The sequence below is a fragment of the Lithobates pipiens genome, unplaced genomic scaffold (assembly GCF_037356315.1).
Source record: "Lithobates pipiens isolate NorthernLeopardFrog02 unplaced genomic scaffold, aLitPip1_a1.2 Scaffold_18, whole genome shotgun sequence".
NCBI classification, from domain to species: domain Eukaryota; kingdom Metazoa; phylum Chordata; class Amphibia; order Anura; family Ranidae; genus Lithobates; species Lithobates pipiens.
In genome coordinates, this window is record NW_027507758.1 from 205,614,621 (window position 1) to 205,633,441 (window position 18,821).

Sequence of the window (18,821 nt, forward strand, 5' to 3'; positions counted from 1 at the left end):
CGACCGTGTGTACAGGGGCTAAGACTCCGCGCCCCAGGGAATCTTACGCTCTAACCCCAGTAGGATCTGTCCCCCTTCTGCAGCAGTCAGCCGTAGGGTCCACAATCTTGCGGTGCACTCCTGATCCCTACGGTGTGCACCTGTCACCCGACAAGTCTCTGCTCTTTCAGCGATGTCAGGAGTGAAATGGGCCTCGGATCCTCTCATTATTCAATTTCAGAAGGCATGCCTGAAAATTAGGCCTCCCAGGAAGCCAATCTTCCCGACCTGGGACCTTTCAATCGTATTGGAAGCACTATCAAAGGTACCCTTCTTCCCCCTACATTCAATTTCTCTATGGGACACTCTTGACTTCTCTTGACTCTTGACACAATTAAAGAGCCGCATCTGGTGCTTTGTCCAGACAGAATTGTCCTTAGACCCTCGGATCAGTTCGTACCTAAGGTAGCGTCTACCTTTCATTTCAACGCAGAAATCAACCTTCCGGTTTTTCTCAATAACGAGGGGAATCCTCATCCCTTGGATGTAAAGATGGTAATTTCCACCTACCTAGAGGTCACTAGTGCATTTAGGAAATCGGAGCACCTTCTAATCATACCATATGGTGCAAAAAGGGGCCAGACAGCGTCCTCAAGAACGATAGCATCTTGGCTGATTAGAACAATAAGAAAAGCATACGTAGTTCAACGTCTCCAGATACCAGAAGGATTGAAAACCTACTCAACAAGAGCAGTAGCGACCTCCTGGGCAGCATATTGTAGAGTGTCTTCAGAAACTATTTGCAAGGCAGCAACCTAGTCATCAAAACCCACATTCATGACGCATTACAGAATAGACCTGACTCAGTTAACTACAGCTGAGTTTGGGAGATCAATCATCCAAACTAATTCATCCACTTGAGCAAATAAATGTTTTGAAAAGCACCCACCCATGTAGCAAATTATTTCCCAATGTGTGTGCTGCCATGATGCGTCAGCAAAACTGAAAATTGTATACTCACCTTTCCGTAATTTTTCTTTCCTGACACATTCCATGGCAGCACACAGGATCCCACCCCTCTAAGGTGATAGTTACTGAGAATGCAACGGTGGACTCTTCAAATCTTATAGCTAACCAGTCCTATTAGGTTGTGGAGGTGGAGTCACAACCCAATGTGTTTGCTGCCATGGAATGCATCAGGAAAGGAAAATTATGGAAAGGTGAGTATACAATTTTCCGTTTTTAAATCTACTGATAGAAACAGCTTTTTATGTGTTCACAGTGGGCACCACCCTCTGTGGCTGAGAAATGTCCCTAAAGGCCAATTAATGAGGGTGAAACGCAATTGCTCTACATCTGATGACTTTTTAGAACAATCACAGGTTTTAAAATATAGGTTTTTGGAAAAGGGTTATAAACCCCAATTTCTGAACACTATAATGGAAGAAGTAGGTTCTTTACCCAGACAATAGATCTTGAGAGATAAGGAGATGAGGGTGACTAACAGTAATAATCATGAATGGGGTTTTGTATCAAATTTCTATTCCCAGTTCAGTGAGGTAGAATCAGTTTTTAATACCCGCTGGTACATTTTATGCTTGGATAAGACATTACAAAAGGAACTACCATCAAAACCAAAGTTCATATATAGGAGGGCAGCAAGTTTTGGCGATGTAGTAGTGAAAAAGCTGTGTGTGTGTGTTCTCCCTCCAGTGTCCCCCATGTGTGTGTGTGCTCTCCCTCCAGTGTTCCCGTGTGTGTGTGCTCTCCCTCCGGTGTCCCCCTGTGTGAGTGTGTGCTCTCTGCCTCCAGTGTCCCCCTGTGTGTGTGTGTGTGTATGTTCTCTCTCCAGTGTCCCACTGTGTCCATTCTCCCTCCAGTGTCCGGTTCTGTGTAATGTAAAGGGGTCCAGAGGTGCAGGCTGCTGTGTAATGTAAAGAGGTCCTTAGGTGCAAGGTCCTGTGTAATGTAAAGGGGTCCGGAGGTGCAGGGTGCTGTGTAATGTAAAGGGGTCCAGAGATGCAGGGTGCAGTGTAATTTAAAGGGGTCCAGAGGTGCAGTTGTGGAGAGGGGGGGTACACAGTAGTGACAAAAAGATATTGAAGGATGCAGAGGTATGCAGGGGACACAGTGGGTGTTTTTACATTTTATGGTGGGGGGGTGCCAGATATAGGATCCGCCCCGGGTGCCAAATGCTCTAGGTACGCCCCTGGTGTGAGCACAGCAGACTACAACTCCTACCTCCCAGGAGTCTCAGAGGCAGGCCAGGTGTGTGGCACGTCAGGGGAGGGGACGCCCGGCGTCAAGAACGTCACGTCGCACGTGACCTGCTGGGCTTATGGGGAGCAGTGGCTAGCTGCAGTCTGCAGAGAAGATGAGACCTGCTTCAGGATCATCACCCCCCCCCCCCCCCGAATAGTGGCAAGGACCTGGCTCAGTGTCTCCAGTCCTCACTGAATCAATGCTCCCCAGCCTGAAGTAAGGCATCTGTGATAACCTTCACAAAATGGAATAGAATGGGAAAATCCACTTCAGTTGTAAATTTTATTAATAATGCATAGTCATCATGACAATTTAAAATTTTGGCAGTGGCAGTGTGCTTTTTTTTTCTAGCACCTCCCCCCCACCAGCGGACTTAACACCCTCCCCCCCACCAGCGGACTTAACACCCTCCCCCCCACCAGCAGACTTATCTAACACCCTCCCCCCCAACCAGCTGACTTATCTAACACCCTCCCCCCACCAGCGGACTTATCTAACACCCCCCCACCAGCAGACTTATCTAACACCCTCCCCCCCACCAGTGGACTTATCTAACACCCTCCCCCCCAACCAGCGGACTTATCTAACACCCTCCCCCCACCAGTGGACTTATCTAACACCCTCCCCCCAACAAGCGGACTTATCTAACACCCTCCCCCCCACCAGCGGACTTATCTAACACCCTTCCCCCAACCACCGGACTTATCTAACACCCTCCCCCCACCAGTGGACTTATCTAACACCCTCCCCCCACCAGCGGACTTATCTAACACCCTCCCCCCACCAGCGGACTTATCTAACACCCTCCCCCCACCAGTGGACTTATCTAACATGCTCCCCCCACCCACCAGTGGACTTATCTAACACTGTCCCCCCACCCACCAGCGGACTTACCTAACACCCTCCCCCCACCAGCGGACTTATCTAACACCCTCCCCCCACCAGCGGACTTATCTAACACCCCCCCAACCAGTGGACTCACCTAGCTGATTAAGTGGTTCACTTGACTGGACTTGCCCCCCAGGCCTAAGGCTGCCAGCCCTCCCCTGCTCCTGCCTGCTGTTTTCCCTGATCTGCTTGTCTGCTGCCAAGACCTGCCTGTGATCCGGCTAAGTTCCAGCCCCCTACAGCCAAGTCCGGCTTTCCACCTGTGTGTTCCTGGCAACTATCTACATAGACTTCAGGACTTATCCTAGGCACTCTTACTCCACTGTGCTCCAGCTCCAGCTGTCCCACTACCAGCGGCCCTTGAGCCGGAGTTGTACGGGAGGCCTTCCTCTACACGTCAGGCTCACCACCAGGTACGTGACACATATTAAATTGTTAAGAACAAAGTGCAAATAAAATCATCAAATACAAAATAACAAAGTGCAAGTCCTAGAAGAAAGTTCACCATAAACACTGTATCCTGTGAGGCAATGTGCGACAAGAAGACTACCACTGCGATTCCCCCTTTGGGCACACTCTCACCTTGTACGTAATTATGACCCCCACAACAAAGGTCCATTGTGCTTTGGTATAAAGCACCCAGGACTGGACTGGACTGTCGCAGAGTCTCACTTTCCCCCACAGATCCTCCACTTGTTTGCTAAACAAATATATACAGTTGTGGTCATAAGTTTACATACCAAGGCAGAATTTATGATTTATGGGCCATTTTTCAGAGAATATGAATGAGAACACAAAAACTTTTCTTTCACTCATGGTTAGTGTTTGGCCAAAGCCATTTATTATCAATTTACATACCCCAGGTCTTAATACCGTGTATTGCCCCCTTTAACATCAATGACAATTTTCCTGGCAGTTGTGGCTAAAATATTTGTTGGTCTACCTGATCATGGTTTGGTTTCAACAGAACCCCTATTTTCCACTTCTTGATTACAGTTTGAACACTGCTGATTGACATTGTCAATTCCTTGGATATCTTTTTATATACCTTTCCTGTTTTATACAGTTCAACTACCTTTTCCCACAGATCCTTTGACAATTTTTTTGCTTTCCCCATGACTCAGAATCCAGACACATCACTGCAGCACTGGATGAAAGATGCAAGGGTCTGTCGAGAGTCCAAAAACTCACTGACCTTTTATACACCCACACACACTAATTACAAGCAAACAGATCACAGGTGAGGACGGTTACCTTTAATACCCATTCAAACCCCTTTGTGTCAACTTGTGTGCATATCATCAGGCCAAAATCACCAGGGTATGTAAACTTTTTATCAGGGTCATTTGGATAGTTTCTGTTGCCATTATGATTTTAAAAGAGTAAACACAGTTGATTGATAATAAATGGCTTCAGCCAAACACTAACCATGAGTGAAAAAAACTTTTTGTGTTATTCATATTCTTAGAAAAATAACCAGGAAATCATAAATTCTGCCAGGGTATATAAACTTATGAGCACAACTCTAAATTAAAATGCCACAATGTATACAGTGGTGTGCCAAGTATCCTGACTGAGAACAGAAAAAATAAAGTTAAAATACTGCAAAAATATAGTTTGAGTTTTTCCCAGCAAGATGAAGAAAAAAGCGTTCAAAATCCTAGAACACTAGGACTGGGTCATGCCGCGTACACGCGATCAGAATTCTCGTCAGAAAAAGCTCTGATGGTTTTCCTGACGGAATTCCGACGGAATTCAGCTCAAGCTGTCTTACTTACACACGGTCACACCAAATTCCGATTGCTTATAATGCAGTGACGTACAACACATACGAAGCGACTAGAAAAAGGAAGTTCACTAGCCAGTAGCCAATAGCTTCTGTCTCATAGTTGAATCTGAGCATGCGTGATTTTTGGCGTGTCGGAATTGCATACACACGATCGGAATTACCGATAGAATGTTTTTCCGTCGGGAAAATTGAGAACATGCTATCAATTTTTGTCTGCCGGGAATTCGGACAGCTAAATTCCGATGGAGCATACACGCGGTCGCATTTTCGGATGAAAAGCTCTCATCGGTCTTTTTCTGGCAGGAATTCTGATCGTGTGTATGCGGCATCAGGGTTAAATGAGGGCTGGGCCTTTAATGCTGTTTTCTGTTTGCCAACTAAAATATTAATCAAAATGCCACAATCTGCATGGACACCAGTGGCGGAATTACCAGAATCGCAACAGTCGCAGTTGCGACTGGGCCCTGGAATTCCATCACTGTGGGGGGGCCCCAGCGGGGTTGCTATCCACAGGGCTGTGAGTGGAGAGCGTGTCTCTCATGTAACAGCAGCACAGAGACACCGGGATTGATGTTTTATTTCCCCCTCGTCCTCTCTCGCATGGGACACAGGACACACAGCTGATCTACTCCCTCTTCGGCCCCCCCTCCCCTCTCCTCCTCTCCTGTGTTCTCCGCGGGCATTCAGGTTTGAAGCTAACAAGCTCACATTTCCCGCGGAGAACACAGGAGAGGATGAGAGGAGAGGGGGGGCCGAAGGGGGAGCAGATCAGCTGTGTGTTTTGTGTCCCATGCGAGAGAGGATGAGGGGGAAATAAAACGTCAATCCCAGTCTCTCTGTGCTGCTGTTACATGAGAGACACGGTCTCCACTCACAGCCATGCTGACCCCTCTCCAGTGTGTGTATAGACTCAGAAAGATCCCGCCGCCCATGAACATCATAGAGCTGCTGATAGCTGCCTCCCCCCAGGTGGGGGGGTGCAGAGATCTGCTGGGGGCCAAGGTGCACAGCGGAGTCCAGCAAGGTACAGGGAAACCTCTGGAAGGGGGGGTGACTGTCTAGGGACCCTAAAGTAAGGGGGGCTCTCTGGGGACCCTGATGTAAGGGGGGTATCTGGGGACCCTGAAATAAGGGGGGGCTCTCTGGGAACCCTGAAGCAAGGGGGCCCTCTGGGAACCCTGATGTCCAGTACCACTACCACCCCTCTTCCAGTACCACCACTGTGCCACCCACCGTCAGTACCACCGCCACCCCCCTCCAGTACCACCGTTACCCCCCTCCAGTACCACCGCCACCCATCTCCAGGACCACCATCCCCCTCCAGTACCACCGCCACCCCTCTCCAGGACCACCATCCCCCTCCAGTACCACCACCACCCCTCTTCCAGTACCACCACTGTGCCACCCACTGTCAGTACCACCGCCACCCCCCTCCAGTACCACCGTTACCCCCCTCCAGTACCACCGCCACCCATCTCCAGGACCACCATCCCCCTCCAGTACCACCGCCACCCCTCTCCAGGACCACCATCCCCCTCCAGTACCACCACCGCCACCCACCTCCAGTACCACCGCCACCCCTCTCCAGGACCACCATCCCCCTCCAGTACCACCAGCCCCCCTCCAGTACCACCACCACCCACCTCCAGTACCACCGCCACCCCTCTCCAGGACCACCATCCCCCTCCAGTACCACCGCCACCCCCTCCAGTACCACCACCGCCACCCACCTCCAGTACCACCACCGCCACCCACCTCCAGTACCACCGCCACCCACCTCCAGTACCACCACTGCCACCCACCTCCAGTACAGCAGCGGGTGTGTTTTTGCAGCACCTGATTAGAGCCATAGGCTCTAATAGGCTTCAAAATAGGTGGACTGCGAGAACCATGCTTGACGCTCACAGTCCACCTAGGTGTGTTAGAAAAAAGAATTAATATTCACTTTCCTAACACTGAACTGCCCCTCCACCAATCAGGTGTGCGGGTCTGTTACCCGTCACCTGATTGGCTGAAACGATAGGCGCAGCTATTGGACGCCTATCAGGAGGAGAGGATGGGAGATGAGGATGGCAGGAGATGCATGGAGGACCCCGCTCATGGCCGTTACCCGCTGCCCCACCGAGACAGGGTAAGTGGCAGGCAGACAGCGAGCGGGCGGTGGGGATTCACAGTGGCAGCATTTGATGGGCACACCAACAGCATTTGATGTGCACAGTGGCGCCATTTGATGGCCACAGTGGCAGAGCTTGATTGGCACAGTGGCAGAGCTTAATGGGCACACTGGCAGAATTTGATGGCACATCGGCAGAGTTTGATGGGCACAGTGGTGACATTTGATGGCACAGTGGTGGCGTTTGATGGTACAGTGGCTGCAATTGATGGGCACAGTGGCTGTAATTTATGTTTTTTTCTGAATTTTTCAGTTTGCTTGCGCCCCCCCCCCCTAAAATTTTTGAGCACCAGCTGCCACTGGTTTATATGTGTGTGCATTTATATATATGTGTGTGTTTTTATATATGTGTGTGTGTTTACATTTATGTATGCAACTGTATGCAATGCACACAGCTGCAGGGGGGTTGGAGTGCAGCCCCATTCACCTAGGGGTGTACTTCAAGGGTGCCCTGACTGGAAAAAGATTGTGAAACACCGACATAGAGGAACTGATCTCTCCATTTTCCTCCTGCAGCCGCTGAATGCCTGTGGGTGGGAGAGGAGGAGAAGTGGGGGGAAATGGAAATGGAGAAATCGGTTCCTTTATATACGGCCACCCACTTGGGACCGGGCCCTGGTGTTCCACCATCGGGCTCGGAGAAAAGTGCCCTGTCCGAAGGTCAGGGGCCCTCCATGGTTTCTTGAATTGGGGCCCTGAATGTTCTAGGCCACTGCCTATAATCCTTCATGTACACAAACCCCAAGAAGACTGAGGCTGATAATCATCTAAATTCACAGTATGTTACTATTGTTCCTTGCCAAAATTAACCCACAAACTTCTAGGCAGCATGGAAAAACCTGAAAGGAGATCAAGGTCCAATCATGGCTCCGCTGAAATAATCGTCATTCTTCTCCTCCCAGTGAGGGAGGGGGTGAGGCAATAACGGTGCCAGCAACACCTGGGCTACATTTATCACCAGCAGTGTACGTGTTCCGCGTAGGGTTGCCACCTTTTCTTCAAGTCAAACCCGAACACTTTAGCGGCGCACACCAATTATTTTTTTTTATATTATAAACTATATATATTGTTATTAACCACTTGACCACTGGGCACTTAAACACCCTTAATAACCAGACCAATTTTCAGCTTTCGGTGCTCTCACATTTTGAATGACAATTACTCATGCAACACTGGACCTATATGACATTTTTGTCCTTTTTTTCACACAAATGGAGCTTTCTTTTGGTGGTATTTAATCACCGCTGGGTTTTTTATTTTTTGTGCTATAAAAGAAAAAATACAGAAAATTCTGTAAAAAAATGAATTTTTCTTTGTTTCTGTTATAAAATTTAGCAGATTAGTAATTTTTTCTTCATAAATTTTGGCCAAAATTTATACTACTACATATCTTTGGTAAAAATAAGTACAAATTGGTGGATTTTATTTGGTCTTTGTGAAAGTTATAGAGTCCACAAGCTATGGTGCAATATCTGAAAATTGATCACACCTGAAGTACTGATGGCCTATTTCAATTCTTGAGACCCTAACATGCCAGAAAAGTACAAATACCCCCCAAATGACCCCTTTTTGGAAAGGTATTTAGTAAGAGGCATGATGAGTTTTTTGAAGCTGTCATTTTTTCCCACAATTTTTTGCAAAATCAAGGTTTTTTTTACTTTTTTTTTCACAAAATTGTCATATTATCACTTTATTTCTCACACACAGCATATGCATACCACAAATTACACCCCAAAACACATTCTGCTATTACTCCTGAGTACGGCGATACCACATGTGTGACACTTTTACACAGCGTGGCCACATACAGAGGCCTAACATGCAGGGAGCGCCATCAGGCGTTCTGGAGCACCCAGGACAATTCTGACATTTCTCTCCTACATGTAAAAATCATCATTTATTTGCTAGAAAATTACATAGAATCCCAAAACATTAAATATGTTTTTTTAGCAAACACCCTGGAGAATACAATGGTGGTCGTTACAACTTTTTATCTCGCACGGTATTAGCGCAGCAATTTTTCGAATGCTTTTTTTTGGGAAAAAAAACTGTTTTGTGCTTAAAAAAAAAAACAACACAGTAAAGTTAGCCCAATTTTTGCATAATGTGAAAGATGAAGTTACGCTGAGTAAATAGATACCTAACATGTCACTCTTCAAAATTGCACACGCTTGTGGAATGGCGCCAAACGTCGCTACTTAAAAATCCCCAAAGGCGACGATTGAATTTTTTTTTACTGGTTATATGTTTTGAGTTACAGAGGAGGTCTAGGACTATAATTATTGCTCTCGCTCTAACGTTCGCAGCGATACCTCACATGTGTGGTTTGAACACCATTTTCATATGTGGGCGGGACTTACGCATGTGTTCACTTCTGCATGCGAGCACATGGGGACAGGGGCGCTTTAAAAAAAAAAAAATGTTATTGTTCATTTTACTTTATTTATTTTAGTTTGACATTTTTTTCCCTAAAAATAAATTTTTTGATCACTTTTATTCCTATTACAAGGAATGTAAACATCCCTTCTAATAGGAATATGGCATGACAGGTCCTCTTTACAGTGAGATATGGGGTCAATAAGACCCCACATCTCACCTCTAAGCTGGGAAGCCTGAAAAAAAAAAAGATTCTGGCTTTGATCGTATTGGCGAGTCGGTAGAAGCACCGGAGGGCGGCGGGGGGGGGGGATGTCTATGGCTGGGTATTGCAGGGTATCACCGACTATGGCTGGGTATGGCTGGGTATCTCAGAGTATGGCTGGGTATCTTAGAGTATGGCTGGGTATCTCAGAGTATGGCGTTGCAGAGTATTGCGTTGCAGAGCATTGCAGGGTATTGGCGGGTGTTGCAGAGCATTGCAGAGTGTTGCAGGGTATTGGCGGGTGTTGCAGAGCATTGCAGAGGGTTGCAGGGTATTGGCGGGTGTTGCAGAGCATTGCAGAGTGTTGCAGGGTATTGGCGGGTGTTGCAGAGCATTGCAGAGTGTTGCAGGGTATTGCAGATTGTTGCAGGGCATTGCAGAGTGTTGCAGGGCATTGCAGAGTGTTGCAGGGTATTGGCGGGTGTTTCAGAGCATTGCAGAGTGTTGCAGGGTATTGGCGGGTGTTGCAGAGCATTGCAGAGTGTTGCAGGGCATTGGCGGGTGTTGCAGAGCATTGCAGATTGTTGCAGGGTATTGCAGAGTGTTTTAGAGTGTTGCAGGGTATTGCAGAGTGTTGCAGAGCATTGCAGAGTGTTGCAGAGCATTGCAGAGTGTTGCAGGGTATTGCAGAGTGTTGCAGGGTATTTCAGAGTGTTGCAGGGTATTGGCGGGTGTTGCAGAGCATTGCAGAGTGTTGCAGGGTATTGCAGAGTGTTGCAGAGTGTTGTGGGGTATTTCAGAGTGTTGCAGGGTATTGCAGAGTAATGGCAGGGTATCTCAGAGTATGGCGTTGCAGAGTATTGCGTTGCAGAGCATTGCAGGGTATTGGCGGGTGTTGCAGAGCATTGCAGAGTGTTGCAGGGTATTGGCGGGTGTTGCAGAGCATTGCAGAGGGTTGCAGGGTATTGGCGGGTGTTGCAGAGCATTGCAGAGTGTTGCAGGGTATTGGCGGGTGTTGCAGAGCATTGCAGAGTGTTGCAGGGTATTGCAGATTGTTGCAGGGCATTGCAGAGTGTTGCAGGGCATTGCAGAGTGTTGCAGGGTATTGGCGGGTGTTTCAGAGCATTGCAGAGTGTTGCAGGGTATTGGCGGGTGTTGCAGAGCATTGCAGAGTGTTGCAGGGCATTGGCGGGTGTTGCAGAGCATTGCAGATTGTTGCAGGGTATTGCAGAGTGTTTCAGAGTGTTGCAGGGTATTGCAGAGTGTTGCAGAGCATTGCAGAGTGTTGCAGAGCATTGCAGAGTGTTGCAGGGTATTGCAGAGTGTTGCAGGGTATTTCAGAGTGTTGCAGGGTATTGGCGGGTGTTGCAGAGCATTGCAGAGTGTTGCAGGGTATTGCAGAGTGTTGCAGAGCATTGCAGAGTGTTGCAGAGCATTGCAGAGTGTTGTGGGGTATTTCAGAGTGTTGCAGGGTATTGCAGAGTAATGGCAGGGTATTGCAGAGTGTTGCAGAGTATTGCAGAGTAATGGCAGGGTATTGCAGAGTATTAGCTGGCATTGCAGAGTATTGCAGGGTATTGCAGAGTATTGGCAGGGAACTGAGGGGTTAATTTTCGGTGAGCAGCGATGTGGGCACTGCAGGTGCAGCCCACAGCGCTGCTGACACCGATCTCTTCCCCCTCCGCTGTACCGATCGGTACAGAGAGGGGGAGGGAGGAACCGGCGTCATAACATGACGCCGGTTTGTTTACAAGTGATCACTCCGTCATTTGACGGAGCGATCACGTGGTAAACGGCCGTGAAGAGCGGCCGTTTACCATGATGCGCCGGGTCCTATGGACCCGGCGGTCACGGATGCTCTCGAGTGCGCGCCCCAGGGGGCGCGCGAGAGCGGAATTCTGGGAGGACGTCATATGACGGCCTCCCAGTGTTAAACAACCGCCCTGTAGCCGTCATTCGGCTATGGGCCGGTTGTTAAGTGGTTAAATAACATTTCTAATCATATGAAATTAATAACAAGAGCCCCCTTTACATCAGAGTCTGCAGAGTTCCCCTTTTACATCTGAACTCGTAGAGTTCCTTTTCACTGTAAGGGGGGACTCTGCAGACTCTGATGATAAGGAGAACTCTGGGGACTCTGACATAAGGGATCCTCGGGGAACCCGGATTTAAGGAGGAACACTGAGAACTCTGATGTATGGAGAGGAAACACTGTGGACCCTGATATACCTTAGTGTACTCTCTCAGAGGCAGAAGAGAGAAGGGGGAGACTTCAGTCACAGACTGGAATGGATGGTGAGCTCACTCACCCCCTTGGCAATCAGCACCTCTCATCCAGATGTATCTGAGACTGCTGGACTTCAAATTTCCAGCCCCCATTTTCCTTTTCTGAAGTACAGTGCCCATGATTGGAGTGTGGGCAGACACAGAGGGGTAGGGGGTGGGGGGGAGAGGTGCAGATCGAGCCCTCTCTCCTCTGCCATCTGTGTGTGTGTTTGGGGGGGTTGTTAGTGCTGGCTTTGGGCAGCATGAAAGAATGTAAAAGTCACTCTCAGCTCAGACAACTGCAGCCAGCAACCCAGCTGGGAAGCCATAGTCCAGTCTGATTAATGTGTCAGGTTTTCAGGCAGTCTGAAACGCATGGTTCCAAACCCGAACTATCCGGGTGAATCCTAGACAGATGGCAACCCTAGTTCTGCGCTTGATGTGATGTCCCCTGTGGCTGGAGGTAACAGTGGGATGTATGAGGACAGTTTTCTTCCCCTCAAGTCCTGGCAGAAATTGGCGCATTTCAGCACCGATTTACACACAGACATTTGGACCCATTCAGCACATGATCAGCCATCTGTTTAATAGGGGGACTATATATGGCAGCCAACTTGTGGGGAATGTGAGCAACCTCATCCCTTCCCGTACTGGTGTCCAGTGCATTTTTGATGTGTTCCAGTACGTTCTGGTGCATTTCTGATGCGTTTTACTGCATTACAGTCCAGTGCAGGAAAAATGCAGCATGTTCTACTTTTTTTCTGGAAGGTGAAAGCCCTGGAACTGACTGCACTGGTGTGAACTATGCATTTGGAAACCATATTACTTACTTTCCATGTATTTTTGATGTAGAAAAAAAATGCACTGAACTGCACGTGGTGTGAACTGGCCCTTACAGTATTCAATGTGGGGTGTGCTGGGAGACCATTGTAATAATTCTCTGTGTGCTCATTCTCTAGATTATTAGAGGACCCTTATTAAGGTATTTGTCTGGCTATCCCTATTAATAGCGAACTATAAAAAGTAGGGATGCACCGAATGGGTTTTTGGTGCCGAAACAGATACCGAAAATGAAAAATACACTAGGCCGAAAACCGAAACCGATACCGAAACAGCACCGATACCGAAAATGACTGTTTTTAAAAAATATTTTTATACAGGAGGTGGTCAGAGACTGGGGACATGGTACAGGAGGTGGTCAGAGACTGGGGACATGGTACAGGAGGTGGTCAGAGACTGGGGACATGGTACAGGAGGTGGTCAGAGACTGGGGACATGGTACAGGAGGTGGTCAGAGACTGGGGACATGGTACAGGAGGTGGTCAGAGACTGGGGACATGGTACAGGAGGTGGTCAGAGACTGGGGACATGGTACAGGAGGTGGTCAGAGACTGGGGACATGGTACAGGAGGTGTTCAGAGACTGGGGACATGGTACAGGAGGTGGTCAGAGACTGGGGACATGGTACAGGAGGTGGTCAGAGACTGGGGACATGGTACAGGAGGTGGTCAGAGACTGGGGACATGGTACAGGAGGTGGTCAGAGACTGCATGCATGGTACAAGAGGTGGTCAGAGACTGCATGCATGGTACAGGAGGTGGTCAGAGACTGGGGACACGGTACAGGAGATGGTCAGACTGGGGATACGGTACAGGAGATGGTCAGACTGGGGACGTGGTACAGGAGATGGTCAGAGACAGAGGACGTGGTACAGGAGGCATCCCCTATTGCAGCCAGTGTGCCCCATTGCAGCCAGTGTGCCCCATTGCAGCCAGTGTGCCCCATTGCAGCCAGTGTGCCATTTTGCAGCCAGTGTGCCATTTTGCAGCCAGTGTGCCCCATTGCAGCCAGTGTGTCCCATTGCAGCCAGTGTGTCCCATTGCAGCCAGTGTGCCATTTTGCAGCCAGCCTGTGCAGGGAAGAGAGCCGCCTCCGCCGCCTGTTTGATCACAGCGCCGGGAACATCACAGCTTTCATTTCAATAGCTGTGTGTTCCCGGCCGCGCGCCGTCACACGCAGCCCCTCCCCCTTGTCCGGGCACTTTGATAGACAGATCATTCGTCCAATCCTGCGGATGATCTGTCTAAGTGCCCGGACAAGGGGGAGGGGCTGCGTGTGACGGCGCACGGCCGGGAACACACAGCTATTGAAATGAAAGCTGTGATGTTCCCGACGCTGTGATCAAACAGGTGGCGGAGGCGGCTCTCCTGCGCTATACACCCCATCATGATGGGCGTCACCAGGGGCGGGGGGCAGAGCCCCGCCCCCACCCAGGCCACGCCCCATTTTCGGCTCCATTATCGGCCGTTTTTCTCTTTCGGCAAATTGCCGAAAAGGGCATTTTCGGCCGATATGTTTCGGCGGCCGAAATTTCGGTGCATCACTAATAAAAAGGGGTAGTATGCACTGCTATATTATTTTTTACCTCTTTACAGTGACTAGGGTGGACCCTGAAAGCATCCTTTGCATGTGCCTACTTTCCTGGATGGTGGGGACTCCCACAGGAGAGACCAATAGTGCATGGATTGGTTTAAATATTTTTGGCTGAATATACCTAAAACATTTTCTCGTTATTTATGTGTTACTGTACAAACAATAGTATAAGTACTGTACATAATTTCTCTGACATATATAGATGAACACACTTAATTTAAATGGGGTGTAATATCACATGTTTGTATATTGCAGATATCCACTCTGTCCATTTATGAAGCAGTGAATAATTTTCACTGCTCCATTCTCCGACATTCACAGAGGAGATCGTTCTCCTCTGTATGCCTGTTTATGAATCGGTGTAGATTGCTTTTCTTTTGGAGGAGTGAAGCAATCTACAAATGCTTCAAACAATGGAGAATGGCCCCTGATACTGGAATCTCCTTAAACATAACGAGATTACACTACCAAAAATTCACTGAAATTTTTGTAAATATTTTATTATATCTTTTCATGTGACAACACTGAAGACAGGACACTTTGCTACAATGTAAAGTAGTGAGTGTACAGCTTGTATAACAGTGTAAGTTTGCTGTCCCCTCAAAATAATTTAGCACACAGCCATTAATGTTTAAACTGCTGGCAACAAAAGTGAGTACACCCCTAAGTGAAAATGTCTAAATTGGGCCCAAAGCGTCAATATTTTGTGTGGCCACCATTATTTTCCAGCACTGCCTTAACCCTCTTGTGCATGGAGTTCACCATAGCTTCACAGTTTGCCACTGGAGTCCTCTTCCACTCCTCTGTGATGACATCATGGAGCTGGTGGATGTTAGAGACCTCGCACTCCTCCACCTTCCATTTGAGGATGCCCCACAGATGCTTAATAGGGTTTAGGTCTGGAGACATGCTTGGCCAGGCTATCACCTTTACCCTCAGCTTCTTTAGCAAGACAGTGGTCATCTTAGAGGTGTGTTTGGGGTCAGTATCATGTTGGAATACTGCCCTGTGGCCCAGTCTTCGAAGGGAGGGGATCTTGCTCTGCTTCAGTATGTCACAGTACATGTTGGCATTCATGGTTCCCTCAATGAACTGTAGCTCCCCAGTGTCGGCAGCACTCATGCAGCCCCAGACCATGACACTCCCACCACCATGCTTGACTGTGGGCAAGACACACTTGTCTTTGTACTCCTCAACTGGTTGCAGCCACACATGCTTGACACCATCTGAACCAAATAAGTTTATCTTGGTCTCATCAGACCACAGGACATGGTTACAGTAATTCATGTCCTTAGTCTTCTTGTCTTCAGCAAACTGTTTGCAGGCTTTCTTGTGCATCATCTTTAGAAGAGGCTTCCTTCTGGGATGACAGCAATGCAGACCAGTTTGATGCAGCGTGCGGAGTATGGTCTGAGCACTGACAGGCTGACCCTCCACTCCTTTAACCTCTGAAGCAATGCTGGCAGAACTCCTACGTCTGTCTCCCAAAGACAACCTCTGGATATGACACTAAGCATGTGCACTCAACTTCTTTGGTTGACCGTGGTGAGACCTGTTCTGAGTGGAACCTGTCCTGTTAAACTGATGTATGGTCTTGGCCACCATGCTGCTGTTCAGTTTGAGGGTCTTGGCAATCTTCTTATAGACGAGGCCATGTAGAGCAGCAATTCTTTTTTTCTTCAGATCCTCACAGAGTTCTTTGCCATGAGGTGCCGTGTTGAACTTCCAATGACCAATATGAAAGAGTGAGAGTGATAACACCAAATTTAACACACCTTCTACCCATTCACACCTGAGACCTTGTAACACTAACGAGTCACACTGGGGAGGCAGAATGACTAATTGTGCCCAATTTGGACATTTTCACTTAGGGGTGGACTCACTTTTGTTGCCAGAGGTTTAGACATTAATAGCTGTGTTATGAGTTATTTGGAGGGGACAGCAAATGTACACTGTTATACAAGGTATACATAATAAAATATTTACCAAAAAAATGTGAGAGTGTACTCACTTTTGTGAGATACTGTGTGTGTGTGTGTGTGTGTATATAATTATTTAGGCGATCCCTGAAAACTTTCCCCTTCAGAGAAGCCTATCCTGCCTCCATCTAACAACTTCACTATTGTCTCCATTAGCTCATCCCCCACAGCTATTACCCTTTTGTATAACTTGACCCTCCCTCCTAGATTGTAAGCTCTAACGAGCAGGGCCCTCTGATTCCCTTTGTCTTAAATTGTATTGTATTGTAATGTCTACCCCAACGCTGTAAAGCGCTGTGTAAACTGTCGGTGCTATATAAATCCTGTATAATAATAATATATATATGTATATATATATATACACACACACACATACTATATATATATATATATATATATATATATATATATGTAAATATATGTATATATATATGTACGAAGTATAGAAACAGACATGGCAGGGGGACATGGTAGTGGCTTTTGAGGTCTGAACGAGGAAGGAGGAAGTCAAAAATCTTCCTCCTTCCCCTGGGATTCTCTCTTCAATCCTTGATTCTCCACCTCTAAGCTGGTGAATCGGACAGTGTGAATTCTGACACAGATTGCCAGCGAAGTACTGAGATCGCAGCTTCATAAACTGCAGTTTCTGTGTCAGTCAATCACAGATTCTCAGTGTGTGGAGATGATCGTGGAGAACATTTTCTCCCCAATCATCTCTGTTTCATAAACCGTTAGTGGACTGTGATCAGCACCTCTATCCCTTTAAAAAGAGTTTATCAAAATGTTTTGGGCTGTCCACAAGACCAAGTATACAAGATCTGATTATACTCATGATGTCCTGTGGAAGATAGAGTGCTGATATACTGTATACCATTTAATTTTTACTCTTATATGTGTGTCATGCTGTGCAATAAAATGTGATGTTTTTATATATATTTATGCTATATGGATACTTATTGATTGTTGGTGCGCCCGAAAAATTAGCTCCATACACCTTTATGATTTGTTCAGTTTGGTTCATGGGATGTTGGTGCAAAGTCTAACCCCTCCTGCTTTATTTTATGTTAGGGGATAAAGTTTTTCCACATTCCTATAAAAATCTTTCTCTATAAAACAACTTCATAACCAATAAAATATAGACAAGGATAGGACAGTGAATAACCTCATCTTTGGACACTGCTGAATTAGAAAACACAATGAATGCAAGTACATTTTTCCAAGCACTCATCAAAAATGAAAGCACTAAAAAAGCATTTGAACTTAGAATTGTAGCATTTCACTTATTTATTTTAGTACTACTACTAATGTTGTACTCAATATTCAGCTAAGCAAAGGCATTATTCACAAGTTAACATGTTGCACTCAGTTACATATCAATTTAATTACTTACAGCCCAATTCTTGGTCCTTCTCTTTTGATCCAAATAATTCTCAACACCATCCAAAAGTGTGTGTTCTGAAGGCAGGCACAGACTCTGAAATCAGCTTTTATAGTAAGGTCTCGGTAATGCACACCCTTAAAATTATATTGAAAAGCTTGAGGTTACACCTTTCCCTGGCTTTGTCAACGCTTTTATAAAGACTTTTAAGACCTTTAATGAGGCTTGTTTTACATGACATGTGTATACATGCCAGCACATATTTACATTTATTTTGTGTTTAAAAAATATGTTTGCAATTTCAAAAAATCATCAGCACACACAAGTCACAGTAAATCACAGTGAATCAAGCAAACAAGCACCAACCAAAGCATCTTTCCCCTTTAAAGTGTTTGTAAAGGTTCAGCCTTTTTTATTTTTTTTATTTCAAATAACATTTCATACTTACCTGCTCTGTGCAAAGGTTTTGCACAGAGCAGACCCAATACTCCTGTCAGCATTAATGGCCCTTCACCCTGCTAAGTGCCCCCAGAGCAAGCTGCTTGCTCTGGGGGCACTCGTCTGTGCTTGTTTAGAAGTCCCTCCTCACTGTATGATTGACAACAGTGGGAGCCAGTGGCTCCCACTGTTGTGTCTCAGCTAATGACGAAGCAGAGACTCGGGAGAGCTTCTGCTCTCATGCACATTGCTGGATCTGGATCAGGCTCAGGTGAGCATAAGGGGCGGCGGGCAGAGTGGGAAGCTGAACATTGCAAATTTTTTACCTTCATGCATACATATGAAGGTAAAAAAAAACTTTACTCTTTAGAACCACTTTACATTTAAATTAAATATCTAAAAGGAAGAATATCCTTGTACAATATATTTATCATTAAATGCCATGAATTTGTAATTTTTCCTGCCCTGTGGACTAGGCCTATGAAAAAAAAAAAACTGAATTCTAATATTTTCTTACTCATTACGTAATAGTAATAATCAATGTTCCCTCTTTCACTGAACATCAATCCCCCACTGACACCATGGCATTTTTTTCTTCCCACTGCCCACAGGTCTCAGGCATTTTTTATCCCACTAACACTGGGCATTTCCTTCTC

At 46.8% G+C, this 18,821-nt stretch overlaps 1 protein-coding gene across 1 annotated transcript in view; it reads right to left on the reverse strand.

Annotated features, from left to right (window-relative positions):
* The window catches only part of LOC143987645 (protein unc-93 homolog A-like), a 991,508-nt gene extending 973,653 nt beyond the window's left edge, over positions 1-17,855 (reverse strand). Inside the window, exon 1 of the mRNA XM_077486536.1 lies at positions 17,740-17,855. The gene's annotated coding sequence lies outside the window, so the exon portion shown is untranslated. The remainder of the gene's footprint in view (positions 1-17,739) is intronic.
* Between the last annotated feature and the right edge of the window lie 966 nt (positions 17,856-18,821).